General features: G+C 38.0%; 1 long non-coding RNA gene across 1 annotated transcript in view; it reads left to right on the top strand.

The window, feature by feature from the left end:
* The first annotated feature begins 2,930 nt into the window (after window positions 1-2,930).
* Window positions 2,931-16,906, top strand: part of LOC102491231 (uncharacterized) — a 55,320-nt gene continuing 41,344 nt past the window's right edge. Inside the window, exon 1 of the long non-coding RNA XR_333768.1 lies at window positions 2,931-3,099. This is a non-coding gene — a long non-coding RNA (uncharacterized LOC102491231). The remainder of the gene's footprint in view (window positions 3,100-16,906) is intronic.

The following is a 16,906-nucleotide window of genomic DNA, read 5'->3' as shown; positions in this document are numbered from 1 at the left end:
GAAGTAGGTGAATAGGTACAATGACAATAAGAAAAAAAATGTATATCAAGCCCAAAATAACTCCTTACCTTTCTATTATAGAGTATGTTTTTTTTAAAGGAGAAATAAAATATATTAAATGACTCCTCAATTGTTAAAAATGAGACCAATTGATTGTTCATAAGAGAACTGAAGAGCTTTTCACATTAATTTTCGGTTCTCTTCTTTTTCTCACTTGTAAAATCACCAAGGGCAATTAACATAAACAGGCCAGTGATACTCTTGACTTTGCAAGGTAATTAACACAGCAGGAAAGGCATTCTGGGGCAGACAGTTCCAAGAAGAGTGGGTGGAATTTTAATGGGAGACTAAGGACGAGTAAGCAAGTTAATAATTCCAGACTGTATATAGCTCTCACATCATTAAAGGCTCAAGGCTATTTTTAAAAGGCCAACAACCTGAAGAGAAATTTTTACCTATTCTTCAGTTTCATCAGTGGCATCGGCTTCCATTATTATTGTTCTTTCTGTTTGACAGTGGTGTTCAGATGACATTCTAAAATCACCTAAAAGCCGACCTAATTGCTAGCCTTGCTTAACTTTCCAAGGCATTATTTAAGCAATAATGACCTTCAAAATGGATATGTTCTTGGCTTTAATGATGAATTGAAAACATTGGTGGTCTCAGGTACAGCTAGGGGCTTTTAATGGAACCTGCTACTAATGGCCAGAAAATGCCTAACTGGGAGGTTATTAGTGCTATTATAAGTCATAACAATGTAAATAAAAAAAAATGTTCAAAAGTTACAAGTCAACATCAAGTTGCTATGGATACCATATTTTACTAGATATAACAAGCTAGACCACTAACCAAAGAAAGACAATTTTCAGTTGCCACAATTCCATTTAGGATACTAATCGTTGTTAGGCAACAAATATCGATCCATAGACTCTGAAACAGCTAACACTCACATAAAGAGAAGAACCTTGGACTGAAAGGAACATAGGGAACTTACTCATTTTAATAACTTCTACCTTAATTATAATAGGCTGAACTACTGTTATCTCTTATGTTTAAAATAGCCAAAGAAAAGAACAGACATCACAAGGAAGGTGGATCCAGTTACTATGGAGCCTGAGGCTCAGAGTTTTGAGTTTTGAGATACCTTAAAAAACAAAATCCAAGATTACTAATGTAAAATGTTACATGTGCTGTAAACACAAGGGGAAGTGTGATAGAGATAGCTATTTTATTGATTACAATTAAAATTTCCTGCTTTAGCAAAGTTTACAAAAGAGTGGAATGAGTGAACTAACTGGTACCTAAGTGATTGTGTGTGGTGGTGGGGGACTTGATGGCCAGTAAGGAAGATTCGAAGGGAGTGTATTTGCATGGAGATAGATATTTTAAGAGAATTTCTTGAGAAAATAAAACATCCTAGAGAAAATAGACCAGCTAATTATTAATTTTAAGACCTGTTTGTGTGGTGGAAACCACTAGCTACTAAAACTAGTTACCTTCTCTTCTTTCATAGTAAATAAATTATTGCAAAAGCATCACTGTCCAAGTAGACCTACATTTCTCAACCCTTAATTAATTAATTATAGTTCTGATTACTGGGGGTCAATGGCCAAGAAGAAATACAGAATTTCTCCTTTAATTTTAATGCATCGTGACATGCCAGTGTAATCACTTGTTTGACATGGTAGAGCTAGAGCACTGAGTATAAGTATTTAAAGACTGCTGATTTCCCATTGAAAATTGCTAACCAATACATATTTTCCTTGGCCTTTTCAGAACATACTAGTAAATATCGCAATCTTAGAGTGTGCGATAAGACCTCAAAGAAAATCAATTGCAAATACACGATAGTCCAGCAAAGACTAGTCTATGGTACCACAAGTAAATTATTAAATCTTACCTTACTAATCATTTAGAGATATTATTGATATCTCCAAAGGTTCTCATTTTTAGATCGATACAGTGGTCTTGCTACAGTTTAGTCCAAAAAGGAATACATGCGCTGGAAATTTTTTCAAATAACGTTTTCAAATCATCTCTTTTTCCAGTCAAGTATAAAAGATGAATGTATTTTTATGACCACTATCATTCTCAGAATTATTTTGTCATATAAACTGATAGCATTGTGTGCATACATGTATACACACACACACACACACACACACGGATATAATGTGTCTATTTTCACTTCTTGGTCAAAACTGAATTTTTTGAATACCATTTTTTTGTTTGAATACATTTTGATATTGACCTTAAGGGAAGAAAGTCAATAACTGCATAAATACCTCCAACCACAGAAACCAAATATTCAGACTTCTATCTGTCAGCACATCATCAGACTAGCATGGATGCCGCTGTGACTGGCAGCTCTGCAGGGCTTGTCTAAGAAAATAAAAAGGGCTATCTGGACTTAGAAAAAAAATCTTATGAGAAAATGAGAATTAAAGGGTGAAAGTTGACTTTAAGATATCTGAGTAGTTCTACTAATGACTAAAAAAACCCAGAAATTATTTTCAAAAGAGAGGACTTCTATAAATCTCAAATTTCTACTTCCTGTGTGCAGTCTGGTTCCTGCGGCTTGGAAACTGGACAATTTTTGAATGTGACTTTCCCTGAGACCAGAGTTTTAGCGACATTATTACCTTGCACCTTCTCAGTTTTACATTCTAATCTAATTTATTATCTATTCCACTAACTCTTTTCAGATATGAGGTAACAACCACTGAATTCAGATCAAAAGGAATATTTTTTACCCACAAATTCATCAGACTTAAAAGTCAAATCCTGTACAAAATAGTTCCTTTGAACATGATGTTCTTTACTTATTTTGGATTAGTGTAAAAACTAGAACTGGCTCCTGGTGATAGAAGATAGTTACTTTTGATCACTGTTGCTTAAATTGCAATGACATTTTCTAAAGTTCTAACACCAAGGACACTAACCTGAGACCGATGGCTTCTGTCTGAGAAAGCACAATATAGGACATCGATAGAAGTAAACACACAGGAGCTAGTTAATGCAGAGGGCACAACAGCTGCCTTGACACCCTAAGGATCTGGGTTTACAGCCAGCTGAGCTCATTGCTTCAAGGAGTCTAAGGTCAGTCCCTGTCTGTTTTCTACACATTGAAAACCACACTACTATTCAGCATAATTGACAAGATACTTCTCCAAGGGGACTGTGCACTAAAATAGTTTTTCCTGCATTTTTTAATAGCAATATCCAAACACCCACACAATTCTGATAGATTTTGGGTGCTGATGATATAATGAAGTCTCTGAATTTTATTTCAAGCTTTACTTGGCTCCTAAAACTTTTCCACTGCATGCAAAACAATTAAAAATACTTCTGGAATGTTTTGGAGATTACATTTTCTGCTTTGTGGATACTCTCAAATCTTGAATACTGCTTTATACGTCCTTACAGAAGTTATCACAACATCATGAGGGTAGCAAATCATAAAAATATGTCTTGGTTTGTGGAATCATTTACTGGAACTTTGAAAGAAATAAGTATTTTGGAAAGAAATTCTATTTGACGCTGAAAGTACATAAATCTTGAAAATTATAATCATGTATCTCTAAATTGTAAGATCATAATATAAAATGTATATTCAAGGCCAACCTGTGTCTGGTGGTTAAGGCACTTAGATCCCAGGTGGGCAACTGTATGGTTCAAGTTTCAGATCCAGTGGTTTAAGAAACACTCTAACCATGTGTGTGTGTATGCCCTGAACCCCCAAATTAAGGAAAAATGGAGGAGAATGGATTATAGTGTGACTATTCCCCATGGGGGTGCTTTTGTGATTTCTCTCTCTCTCTCTCTCTCTCTCTCTTCTCTCTGGTGATTGATATGTGCCCTCTGGCAAATTAAAAAAGGAAACATATCCATACTGGAAAACTAGGGGCTCAATTTTGAAATATGATCAACCAAGCCAGCTTTCCATAGTAGTATAGTAACTATATTAATATAATCTCCACACTGGACTCTTTGGAGGAAGAGCATCTCTTTGGAGAGGGTACATAGCACATCAGACTTCATGCACCAGTAGTTTGCTTTGGTAAGGAATTCGTTTTAATGATATTATTTTTATTGAGAATATTTTATAACTTGCCTCATATCCTTATGAATGCTTTTATCATTGCTACTTCTAATTATTTATTGAAAGCTTTCCCCCACCACCCACTTCTCCAGCTTCATTTCAACTTGCTTTTCTAGTATGTTCTTAATGAATAACAGACATAAAGGAGGCTTTTTGTGATTTTTAGAACATGACATACCATCTCACTCTTGGGTGGATTAGCATGGGAGTTCTCAAATTTAGCACTATTGGTGTGCTGAGTGGACTAATTCTTTGTTGTGGAGAGTTGCTCTATGTATTTTAAAAGGTTTACCAGCATCCTCAGTATGTACTCACCAGATGCCAGTAGCGCTCCTGCTAGAGTTTGCTATGATATCCCAAAAATATATCACTGAAATTTTGATACTATTGTAAGAGCATTAAGAGGGTGAAAACTTAATCCAGCTATGGCTTTAAGAGGAAGGGCCTTTGAGAAGTATTTAGTATTACTAGGTCATCAGTAAAGTCTTGACGTATTTTTCTATGCAAAAATGCATCATGACTTTCCAGGCAACCCAACCCTGAGATCATCAGGGTGGGGCTCCTGTGATTGAATATCAGTGACTTTTTAAGGAGAGAAAGAAAACAGCTGACACCATTGTCCTCTTGTCATGTGATGTCCTAAGCTACCCTGGGACTTGGAAGAGAGTCCCCATCATCAAGAAGACCCTTACTAGATGTGGCCTCTCAACCCTGAGCCTCCAAAACCATGAGTTGAATAATCCTTTATTTTTAATAAATTACCAGTCTATGGTATTCAGTTGTAGTAACAACAACAACAACAACAACAAATGGTCTAAGGGACCGTCAGGTGGTGTAGTGATTAAGGCTCTGGACTCCCATGTGGTTGACCATGGAGTTGAATCCCAGAACTGGTGGCTTGAAACTCATGCTGGGTGCATATTCATGCATGCTCAAAATCTTGAAAGGAGAATGGAGGACAAGGGGTTGTGACATACCCATGTCCCCTGGGGGATGACTTCTTGCTTTCTGTCTATTTCTTCAGTGAGCCTATAGCAAAAATCTCTCTCAAAAAATAAAAAGGTCTAAAGTAACCTTTCCCTTAAATTGTGTTGTAACAACTATAACTAAGCCTTGATATTGATAAATGTTTCCTGGGGGCAAATTCCTCCCAGCTGAGAATCACTGGCTTAGCACATATTACTCTTTCATTAGGAATATCTTTTTCTTGGCCATGCCCAGCTGAATATTACTGTCAATCTGTTCTGTAATAATCTTGAAGGGATACCTCCACTTTGAACTTAATTGAATCACCCAAGGAAAGGTAAGGACTTCATCAAGTCTCTCCATAGGGCATGTGCTCTTGCTGGAAAGACAGTGAGAGGAAAAATGAGAAATCGCCCCATGATCCCTTCTCCTCCATTCTTCTCCTGGGATTTTGAGCATGCACACACAGAGGCCTGATGTGATTTTTAATCTCCTGAGTCTGGCACGCAAACCATCAGCCATGTGGGAATCCAGCATCTTAACCACCACACCAACTGATGACCCCTCAATGCTAAAATTCTTATCATACTATGTATTTTCCTGTATGTAAGAGTATCTTCATCTCTTATTTATAAAACTACATACATGAAAAATTAACTAAGGGTAAGTATGTTGCCTTTTCCATGGTATATGCCCATATTCTGCCATAATTCCTGACACATAATAGGCAGTCAATAAATATTTATGAGAAAAAGTGATGAAATAGATGACTATGTAAATAAGTGGAGCTGAGAATTTTACAAGAAAGAACTGTAATAAATATATTTTTATCCTTTTACATAATACTTGCTGGAAAGAAATAGTTCTTAACTTGTTTTTATTTCCAATTCTACACCAAAAATTTTTTCCCTTTTCTCGTTCTCTCTCTCTCTTTCTTTTTTCTTTCTCTTTCTTTTTTTCTAGAGGACACATGTGCTTACAAGAGAAAGAGAGAGAGAAAGTGAGAAATCACCCCCAAGGGGGATGCCATGATATAATCCTTTCTCCATTCTTCTCTCAGGATTTTGGTAGGCATGTACACACACCCAGAGTGATAGTTAAGCTTCAAGCTCCACTTGGACTGTGGAGTCGGCCATGAGGAACCAATGCCTTAACCATCAAGTCATTTACTGGCTTTACAATAAAAGTGTTTTTGAGTTAATGAAAGAAGTTTACTGGGTATAATTTGACTGTAGGGGTATCAAAAGTTGTTAAAATTTGGTAAATGGAAAAAAGATTCTATACATAAAATTTGTAGAAGTACCATTTGAAGGGATTATCACTTACACAAAAACACGAGTAGCTGACAGGAGCCTATGTCGTTAGTTCCTTTATTCCTCAATGCTGAGGTGCTAATTAATGTCTGTTAGTGATGATGAAATGCAAATTTTAAAACAGTTTTTTTTTTTTTTTTGGTGCTATTGTCTTATAGACATTGATAGACTGCTTTGGAGCAAATTTTTTTCTCTTCAATATGAGAGTTTTTGAATGCGTTGATATCCAATATAATCTGAAATATCATTATAAAAGACTAAAGAATGCCTCCATTCCCTCCCACCCCCCAAAATGTCAGTCTTAATCTCTGGGATTTGGGAATATGTTACCTTATATGGCAGAAGGGACTTTCTAGATGTGATTAAGGATCTAGAGGTGAGAAGATTAGTTTGGATTATTTATGTGGGTTCACTATAACTACAAGGCACCTAATAAGAGGTTACCTTAGACCAGAGAAACAGAGATGCTGTGACAAAAGAAACAGGAGGTTTGAAAATGCTACGCCACTGACGGAAGGCAGACGGGCATGGGCTGAGGATGCCCGTGGTCTCGGACAGCTGAAAACACCAGTCAAGTCGCCCTGCTGACACCTTGATTTGAGCTCAAGGTTAAATCTGCTTTCAGGTGTCTGACCTCAGCAACTACAAGAAAATATATTTGTGTTGTTTTAGGCCAGTAGGCTTGTGGTAATTTGATACAGTGGCAATGGAAAATGAATACAATTACCATGGGGAGAGGACTTTGGACTTAGGCTTGGCAAGAATTTCTTATTAAATATATAACTGTACCAGGGAACCATACAACTTTTTAAATGCACTTTTGGAAGACCTTTCGCACATCTTTTTTTTTTTTTTTTTTTCCACTTTCTGGGAGTCTCTTATTCAAGGTTATGTACCCTTTTATGAACATGCTAGAAGTACTCATTCATTCTACAGGTGAAATACACTTGGATAGTTGCCAGGGTTCAGTTACTCCAGCAATGCTGCTGTGAGCATTCTTTTTTCAAGTCGCCTTCATCGCCATGTGCCCAGCTGGCCGGTGAATATTCTTATACACAGATCTTGATGCAGATATGCAAGGGTGTCCTTCTGTGCCCAAACTGTACTTGCAGTCTGTCTGAGGTATAAAAGTTTTATACTACGTATTAATATCGAGATCCAGAATATCTTGTGATGGTTAGATTTGGGTGTCCACTTGACTAGATTGAAAATATGCTTACTTACATTGTTTCTAAGTAGGTCTATGAGAGTGTTTCTGCCAAAATTGGCATGTTGATCAGTGGGCTGAAAAAGGAAGACCTGCCTTCAATGTGGGCAGGCACCTTCCATTCAGCTGGGGTGGGAGGAACAGAGAGAGTGGAGATTGTTTTTTATCTGTCTCATTCTTTCTCCTTCCCCGAGCATGCTGCCTGTTCCACTCTTTACATTCTACCTGTTCCACCTCTTCTTCTCTTGACCTTTGGCTGCATTTGTCCCTGCTGGCTCTGGCCCCTGCACCTCTCCAGCTAGACACTCTTCACTTTTGGGTTCTAGACCCCACCAGCAGCCTCCAAAAGGCCCTCTTCAGGCTTCAGGTGAGAAATACACCGGCTTCTCTGAGTCTTTCAGCTGTTTCTTCAGTTTGCAGAGAGTGTGTGGTGTGACATTGCTGCCTTGTGATCATGTGATATAATTCCAGTAATAAATATCTTCATACATATAGTTATTCCATTGGTTCTGTTTCTCTGGAGAACCCTGGCCAATACAGATCTTATATTTTCATTGAAATATTTCTTGACTACTTAGGCTTTTTTTTAATTCCTGTTGGGATTTCCTATGGCGTTTCAATGTGTCTCTGTATTGAAATGAACAGAATGATATCCATAACACCTAGTATTTGGATCTTCTTTACTGCATCTAATAAGCTTTTATTATTTTATTTAAAGCGAACCTGCATATCTTTGTTTGATTACTCTTAGATATTATATATTTTTTCTAACTTTGTTTCTAGCATACAGAATGAAATGGAGTTTGAATTCAGGAATATAAATAAACTCTATTGTAACTTCTAGTAGCACCATGACAGTGGGGAAGGGATTCTATAAATCCATGGTTGGTAGTTTTGGATGGTGTCGATGTGTAGAGAAAAGGCAAATCCATATCCACAGTAAGTGTTTCTTTCCATAAAGACAAAATGCTACCGTTTCCATGAGAGAGATTGTCCAATATACTCACCCTGCCACCCACTGCATAGCTAATTACCCCAGAGAGTAGTGATCTGTCAGGGCCTTGGGCTGGTCTCGCTGCAGGCAGACAAATGCTCAGCAGAGGCCAAAATCAGATAGTCCTTGGAAAGTGGGATTCCACATTGGTGGGCCCATGTATAACCTCATCCCTGTCACCATGGCCATAGTATTTATGAGCCCAAGGGTGATGACAGGGGTAGGTGGAAGAACTGGTATTCACAGAATGAATAATCCTATCTGATGGATTATTAAAATCCTCTGCTATGGTTACTCCAGGGGACCCATTCACATGGAACAAATAGATTTCAATGATTTTTTCCCCATTCTGAGAGCTCTAGCTCCATACTTCTTGCCACAATTTGTCACAAACTTTCCTATCAGGTTACCCCTGAGTCCCTGATCATCCAATGAAACATTATTGATAGTCCATAAATGGATATATAATCCCTCCTCTGGCATTTCTCCTTCCAAGCAAAGCACATACCTAGAGCACTACTGAATACTGGGCCTGCTAGGAAGCTACCCCTTCACCCAGGGATGTCCCAGAGGGAGGCAGTAGTGCTACAGCTGTCCACTCCAGCAGTACCTGTGTATCCTGCAGCCCCATCTGTGAACCAAGCTCGAGTCTGCTCTTCCTCTGCCAGTGGGAATTCCCCATAAGGCCATAGGCATGGGCTGGGGAAGAGAAAGCCATGTAGCGTGGACTGAGCACCATGGGCATTTGGGCTGCTCCTGTACGTAACTATGCCTTTGGGGCCAGCTGAGGCCTGGTCACATATAGACCACTTCCATTTTATGCTAGAGAATGTGCACATGCCCAACTTCGTGGCTTGGTGGGTCAGATAATACCCAATTTATGATAAGTTGCTCAGATTGCATGGTAACTCCACAGCCCAAGGTTAAAAGTTCAGATTTTACCAAGATTCATAGCAGGCCATGGAGAGTAGTGATCTTCCGTTATGTCAAGGTCTTGCTCCCAAATTCCAAAGGACTCTGCTAAGTTGACTTACAGGGCCTACTGGAGGCTCTAATCAGGATCCTTATCTGTCGCTGCCGTGTAATTCCCATTGACTCATTGGATTATACAGCTCAAGTGGCCCAAGCAGAGTGGCAGATGGCACAGTGGCCTGTACCCATGGCAGAGACTTATTTCATTCTTGGCCCTACTCAAAACCAGCAGCTTTGGGTCATTCAGTACATGGGCTGAACTCACACACCCAAATGTAGGATATGCTTTGCTTCCAAAATCCTAATAGGTCCACTCAGCATTGTGTCTCTTTCTTGGGAAAGGTCCAGTTGCAACAACTTTTTCTTTACCATAGTTTTCCCAAAGTGTTTGAAAGTATCATATACAGTTACTTAGCTCCTTGCATTTAAAAAAAAAGAAATAGTTTATTTAAATTTTCCCATAAGAGAGAGGGAGAGAAAGAGGGAGAGAGAGAGAAAGAAATCCCAACAGGATCTCATCCTACTGAGATCCCTCTGCCCTAGCTTCCCAGTCAGCCGGGCTCAGAGGCGTGCTATTGCATCTGACTGTTCGAGTCAGTCTGAACCCCAGCCTTTTGCATGGCTTCAGTGTTACAGAGTGGTGCCCAGCCATCTGTGCCACCTTGACCGAGCCATCCTTCATTCTATTAGAGGCTACCTAGGAGTATCCATGCACTTGCTTTATGTACCTCTACGAATAGTTCGCCCCATTCACTCTCAGTACTATCTTTACTACCAGAAGTGGCATCTTTAGCATCTTTACATCAGATCATTTAAGAGAACCCATTACAAAAGTACCACAGCCAATTGAGAAAACGCATCATTAAAATTCTGTTCTCTAGAACCATTCTTGCTACCAACATGATATATAAACCTTGATTCAAAAGAAAAGGGACAAGAAAGAGAATTCAATCATTCATGTTTAAAGGCTAATTTAAAGCCTTCGACTAGATGAAATACCAAGGTAGAGAGAGCAGATTAAGAAAACAGTTGATATAAGTTTTCCCTGTGCCACTCCACCATTAAGAGTTTGAAATGAAGAGAAACAGCTAAGTTTGGAAGAATTGGCTAGAGGTGGAAAGAACACTGGAAGAAATGAAGTATGGCTGCTGTCCAAAATCCTGCAGCCTTTGCTGTGAATAATCCAGAGGTGAAGCAAAGGGGGAGACACAGTGTCTATAGACACAGTGTTTGAGCACACGGAGTGGCTGAGAGCTCACGAGTTCACAACCAGTTCCCAGAACAGAAATTTCCAGAACATTATGTACTGTTACATTTCTTGTTTATCCATTGTTACCTATAACATAAATCTAGCTAGTTCAGTATTACTCCTACTCTCATTATTTTCCCCAAATGGTTCTGTGCACCTTTTCTTTTCACATGATATGTATTTTTTTTTTTCTTACTGCAACATTGACTCTGTTAGCAGCATGACATACTTTCTTAGATTAAGGGAAGCTACAATGTATTTTCTTTTCTTTAGGCTATCTTTTCTTTTTTTTTTTTTTTTTTTTTTTTTGCCAGAAGCCATGTGCACTAGCTGGGGAGAGAGAGAAAGAGAGGACAGAAGGAAGTAAAGTAAGAAATCATCCCCCATAGGGGTGACCACACAGCAATCCCTTCTCCTCTATTCTCCTCCTGGGATTTGATCACGCATGCACACTCTAACTATAGTCAGCAGTGTGAGAGTCCTGTGCCTTAACCACCAGGCCTCCTGCTGGCCCCTAAGCAATACTGTTTAATAAAACAATCTAAACATCTGTAACTATTATGTTAAATTAAAACATTATTACAACTTTGCAATTTAACCTGTTACATTGTGTCCCATGGGCAAACATTCCCATTTCCTAAGATTTCTCACTTGTGATCTAGGTCCTGGTTGCATAATCTTGCCACCATTGTCTGAAACAAGTGGATTAAGTTTCCTCTTCTAAACAAATAGGTTTATTTATGACCTTATTTGTTACAATAGTTACAGAAGCTTCAAGCACCGGTTAACCTTTAAAGCATAAGAAAAAGAAAGAAAGCCAAAAAAAAGTTAAGAAGGTGTTTTTTTGTTTGTTTGTTTGTTTGTTTTTATAGCATGGTTTAACTAAGTGTAAAGAAAACGAGAAATCTTAAAAAGTGTACTATGATAAAACTAGGCATGGATGTCAACCTATTTTTGCATCGATATAAATTGCACTTTAATTCCATTTTCTCTGTGAACTCTTTGAAGGATCTTCATATTTCAAGAGGAAATTCGCTTAGTGACTGATTATTACTGTACAAATAAAGCTTCAGTAGACATCTGCCTATCTACCTACCTGCATATATGCCACTCATCACCTGTGATAAGCTTTTGGCAGACTAGATTCACTGAAGTAGAATTTTGAGAAGAAAACTTCATTGATTTAAAAGGTTTATAATTGAGAAGCGCAGACAGCAAAATGGTTGCTGGACTCCCACATAGTTGACCATGGTTACAGTCTCTGACATAGCAACTTAAAAAAATAACCTCCTGCTGAGTGCATTTGTGTGCATTCCCATGATCCCAACAGAAGAATGAAGGAGAAGGGATTACAGTGTGGCCATCCCCCTTGGGATGTGATTTCTCATTTTCTGTCTCTCTGCTGAGTTCACATGCCCTATAGCAAAAATCTCTCTTAAGAGTTTATAATTATTCAACAACTTTAGTGAAGAAAAGGAGATGATAAAATTTACCTTTCTACCCTCAGTATATGAAAGACAGACTTTATATGCCCACACTCAATGTATATTGAATATTTGTACTTTATAGCACAAACTAAAAGATTGGAAAATGGGGAACCAGCAGTTAGCGTAATGGCTATGTCGCTGGACTCCCACGTAGTCGACCGCGGTTCGTGTCCCGGATCCGGTGGCTTAAAACTCACGCTGGGTGCGTGTGCGTGCGTGCCCAAGATCCCGAGAGGAGAATGGAGGAGAAGGGATTGCGGCGTGACCATCTCCCCTGGGGGGTGATTTCTCGCTTTCTGTCTCTATGTCTTTCTCTGTCTGTCTGGCGAGCGCACGCACCCTACAGTGAAAATATCTCAAAAAAAAAAAAAAAGATTGGAAAATGTAACAGCAGAGATAGCTAGTGTAGATATCAGAGACTATGCAGGAGGGGGTGTAATTTTAGGGAGGAGGCAGGGATTCTTGGAAAAAAAAAAAAAAGAACATTTAACAGGCACCAGAATGGTAAGTTATTGTGCACGGTAATATCTTTGGTTTGGATGGCGTGCAATGCATTTATGCTTTGAGAATCCATATTGTATGCTACAAAAACATACAGTGATTAAATGTAAATAAAACTTTTTAAAAAGAATGTTCATAAAGAGAAACATACACCTTACTTCAAATGCTTTTCAATAGAAGAGAAACTTAGGAGGTTATCAAAGACAGAGTATGTACTGGTCACCCATTTACAAACCTTGGGTAAGTCAGTCATCTCCGATCCTCAACTGAACCAAATATGAAAGACCGCCATCAAGCAGTCAATTCCAAAATCTGGCATGTAACCAGGCATGTAGTTGGCTGGTGAATGATACATTTCTATATTAGGTAAGAGAATCATATTGGAAGCCAACTGGGAGAAGGTGATTATGAGGATCTAGATCAGACATGAGTAGGAGAGTCTGAGATAAATGGCATTCACTTCCAAATCAAGGCTCTTCTAATCTCAGACATCTAATTATCACATTCATTATTTTTATTTTATCCGCAGAGGACCCATGCTTCTAGCAGCTTATTATGTTTAAAATCAATTCACTTTGTCTTAGTGTAAATCTACACTAGAAGGAAAATTTATATCACTATTGCAAATGGAGAGAAAGTAGGACTTGCCATTATAGGAAGGTAACTACAAGAATAAATATAATCAATATAAGCAATGTTATTCAATTTAAGGCTGATGTTACCGCTTGCCAAAAGCTCCTAACCGATGGTCCATAAAAAAGCAAATTAGCAAGGGTTAAAGAAGAGTTTAAGGTATATTTATTTCTACTTAGTTTACTTACAGAATTGTAAAGGCATGAGTTGAAAAGTTAACATTTGAATTGCAACTGGTCACAGAAAATATGTTTCACTCAGAGCAATATCCTAGTCCATTAACAGAAAAAAAAAAGTCATAATTCTTATTTTTCCATTAGAATTATAATTGCTGTTGGACAAGAGTATCTATAAAACTTGAAGCAACACCCGTGTCTAGCTCATGAATCATAGTAACAAGAATTTTGGTCTAAAACCCAGAGAATCAGATATTTTTAACTTCTTCCACCTTTTTTCAAAAAGGGATATATGTCTGCCATGTTATTGTGAAAGGTCCCCAGAGAAGGACTTTTAACAATTTATACTTATGTCAATAACTTCAGCATACTTTTAGAGCTGAGATGGGAACTCAGAAATTGCGTGGGATCACTTCAGTTTTCAGATGAGGGTACCATCTGTAGACACACTAATGGGTGTCTGATCCTAGAAGAGCCATACACAACACAGTCAGACTGCAAGTCTGGTCAGTGATAGCATTTCCCAAACATAGGACTCTAACTTATAACATCCTTTTGTCTATTTTTCCTTGTATCTCTAAGTCTTAGAAAAATCCATTAGGAGATGTCATTGCTTTAAAAGGGAGTGGGCAGATGACTAGATTGGTGCATTAATTATAGAGAGACTGTCCTAGTGGGGAAATGTAAAAGGAAGGTACTGTGGCCACGCCAGGATATGGAGAGCAGATGGGAAGACACAGAGAAAGAACCCAGGAAGAACTTTGTGAAGATGCAACTGCTGTCCATTATATGTTTTACACACGCACACACACACACGTTCCCTGTGACACCCCAATGCACCAGCTTATTGCTTCACATACTGATTTTGTGTCTGTGTTTGTATATGTCAGAACATTTAACAGGCACCAGAATGGTAAGTTATTGTGCACGGTAATATCTTTGGTTTGGATGGCGTGCAATGCATTTATGCTTTGAGAATCCATATTGTATGCTACAAAAACATACAGTGATTAAATGTAAATAAAACTTTTTAAAAAGAATGTTCATAAAGAGAAACATACACCTTACTTCAAATGCTTTTCAATAGAAGAGAAACTTAGGAGGTTATCAAAGACAGAGTATGTACTGGTCACCCATTTACAAACCTTGGGTAAGTCAGTCATCTCCGATCCTCAACTGAACCAAATATGAAAGACCGCCATCAAGCAGTCAATTCCAAAATCTGGCATGTAACCAGGCATGTAGTTGGCTGGTGAATGATACATTTCTATATTAGGTAAGAGAATCATATTGGAAGCCAACTGGGAGAAGGTGATTATGAGGATCTAGATCAGACATGAGTAGGAGAGTCTGAGATAAATGGCATTCACTTCCAAATCAAGGCTCTTCTAATCTCAGACATCTAATTATCACATTCATTATTTTTATTTTATCCGCAGAGGACCCATGCTTCTAGCAGCTTATTATGTTTAAAATCAATTCACTTTGTCTTAGTGTAAATCTACACTAGAAGGAAAATTTATATCACTATTGCAAATGGAGAGAAAGTAGGACTTGCCATTATAGGAAGGTAACTACAAGAATAAATATAATCAATATAAGCAATGTTATTCAATTTAAGGCTGATGTTACCGCTTGCCAAAAGCTCCTAACCGATGGTCCATAAAAAAGCAAATTAGCAAGGGTTAAAGAAGAGTTTAAGGTATATTTATTTCTACTTAGTTTACTTACAGAATTGTAAAGGCATGAGTTGAAAAGTTAACATTTGAATTGCAACTGGTCACAGAAAATATGTTTCACTCAGAGCAATATCCTAGTCCATTAACAGAAAAAAAAAAGTCATAATTCTTATTTTTCCATTAGAATTATAATTGCTGTTGGACAAGAGTATCTATAAAACTTGAAGCAACACCCGTGTCTAGCTCATGAATCATAGTAACAAGAATTTTGGTCTAAAACCCAGAGAATCAGATATTTTTAACTTCTTCCACCTTTTTTCAAAAAGGGATATATGTCTGCCATGTTATTGTGAAAGGTCCCCAGAGAAGGACTTTTAACAATTTATACTTATGTCAATAACTTCAGCATACTTTTAGAGCTGAGATGGGAACTCAGAAATTGCGTGGGATCACTTCAGTTTTCAGATGAGGGTACCATCTGTAGACACACTAATGGGTGTCTGATCCTAGAAGAGCCATACACAACACAGTCAGACTGCAAGTCTGGTCAGTGATAGCATTTCCCAAACATAGGACTCTAACTTATAACATCCTTTTGTCTATTTTTCCTTGTATCTCTAAGTCTTAGAAAAATCCATTAGGAGATGTCATTGCTTTAAAAGGGAGTGGGCAGATGACTAGATTGGTGCATTAATTATAGAGAGACTGTCCTAGTGGGGAAATGTAAAAGGAAGGTACTGTGGCCACGCCAGGATATGGAGAGCAGATGGGAAGACACAGAGAAAGAACCCAGGAAGAACTTCGTGAAGATGCAACTGCTGTCCATTATATGTTTTACACACGCACACACACACACGTTCCCTGTGACACCCCAATGCACCAGCTTATTGCTTCACATACTGATTTTGTGTCTGTGTTTGTATATGTCAACTGAATACACAAGATATGAAAATATGTTCTTAGTAAGTTATTCTTTTTTCAATATATGTGTCAAGTGCTTATTATGTTACAAGAATTCTTTGGAGTGCTGAGTAGACTACATTTCACTGATGAAATCAGAAAGGCCAATGGTGAATCAACATCGTCTATTCACTTCACCCTTTGGTGAGTCAAGAAAGAACTGTCATTTACCACTATCATCACTTATAGAGTCAACAAATGAATCGGTGCAGGCTCAATTTGCCAATGACGTTTAACAGACAGGAAGCTGAAAGAGCACAATAAGGTAAAAAGGAACTTGGTTAAGGTTCCACAACACTCATACAGATTTTACTTTCTTTCTTTTTTTCTAGGGGTGGGGTTTGTTTGGCCTTAACCTTATACCCAATCAAGGCACAACTTTTGCTAGGGTAGAGTTGTGTTAGCTATGATGACTATTCCTCCAATTAGTTCTATAAATCTTTCAAATTTCTTGTGTCATTAAGTGGAGCTAAACCTTAGTAAACAAAATAATGCCCATGAGAATTATTTGTTTTGTTACTTTAAGCATAAAAATGTCTCTTTTGAAGCCTGGTTTACTTTTGCAAAGGCAAGAATATGTGCTCTGTACTTCTTTTTTTAAAAATTTTTAGGTTTTTATCATAAGGTGCATGTGCTCATCAGAAAGAGACAGAGACAGCAAGAGGGA

Source organism: Tupaia chinensis, unplaced genomic scaffold (genome assembly GCF_000334495.1).
Source record: "Tupaia chinensis unplaced genomic scaffold, TupChi_1.0 Scaffold000093_1, whole genome shotgun sequence".
NCBI classification, from domain to species: Eukaryota; Metazoa; Chordata; class Mammalia; order Scandentia; family Tupaiidae; genus Tupaia; species Tupaia belangeri.
This window is presented reverse-complemented; position numbering and strand designations above follow the sequence as displayed.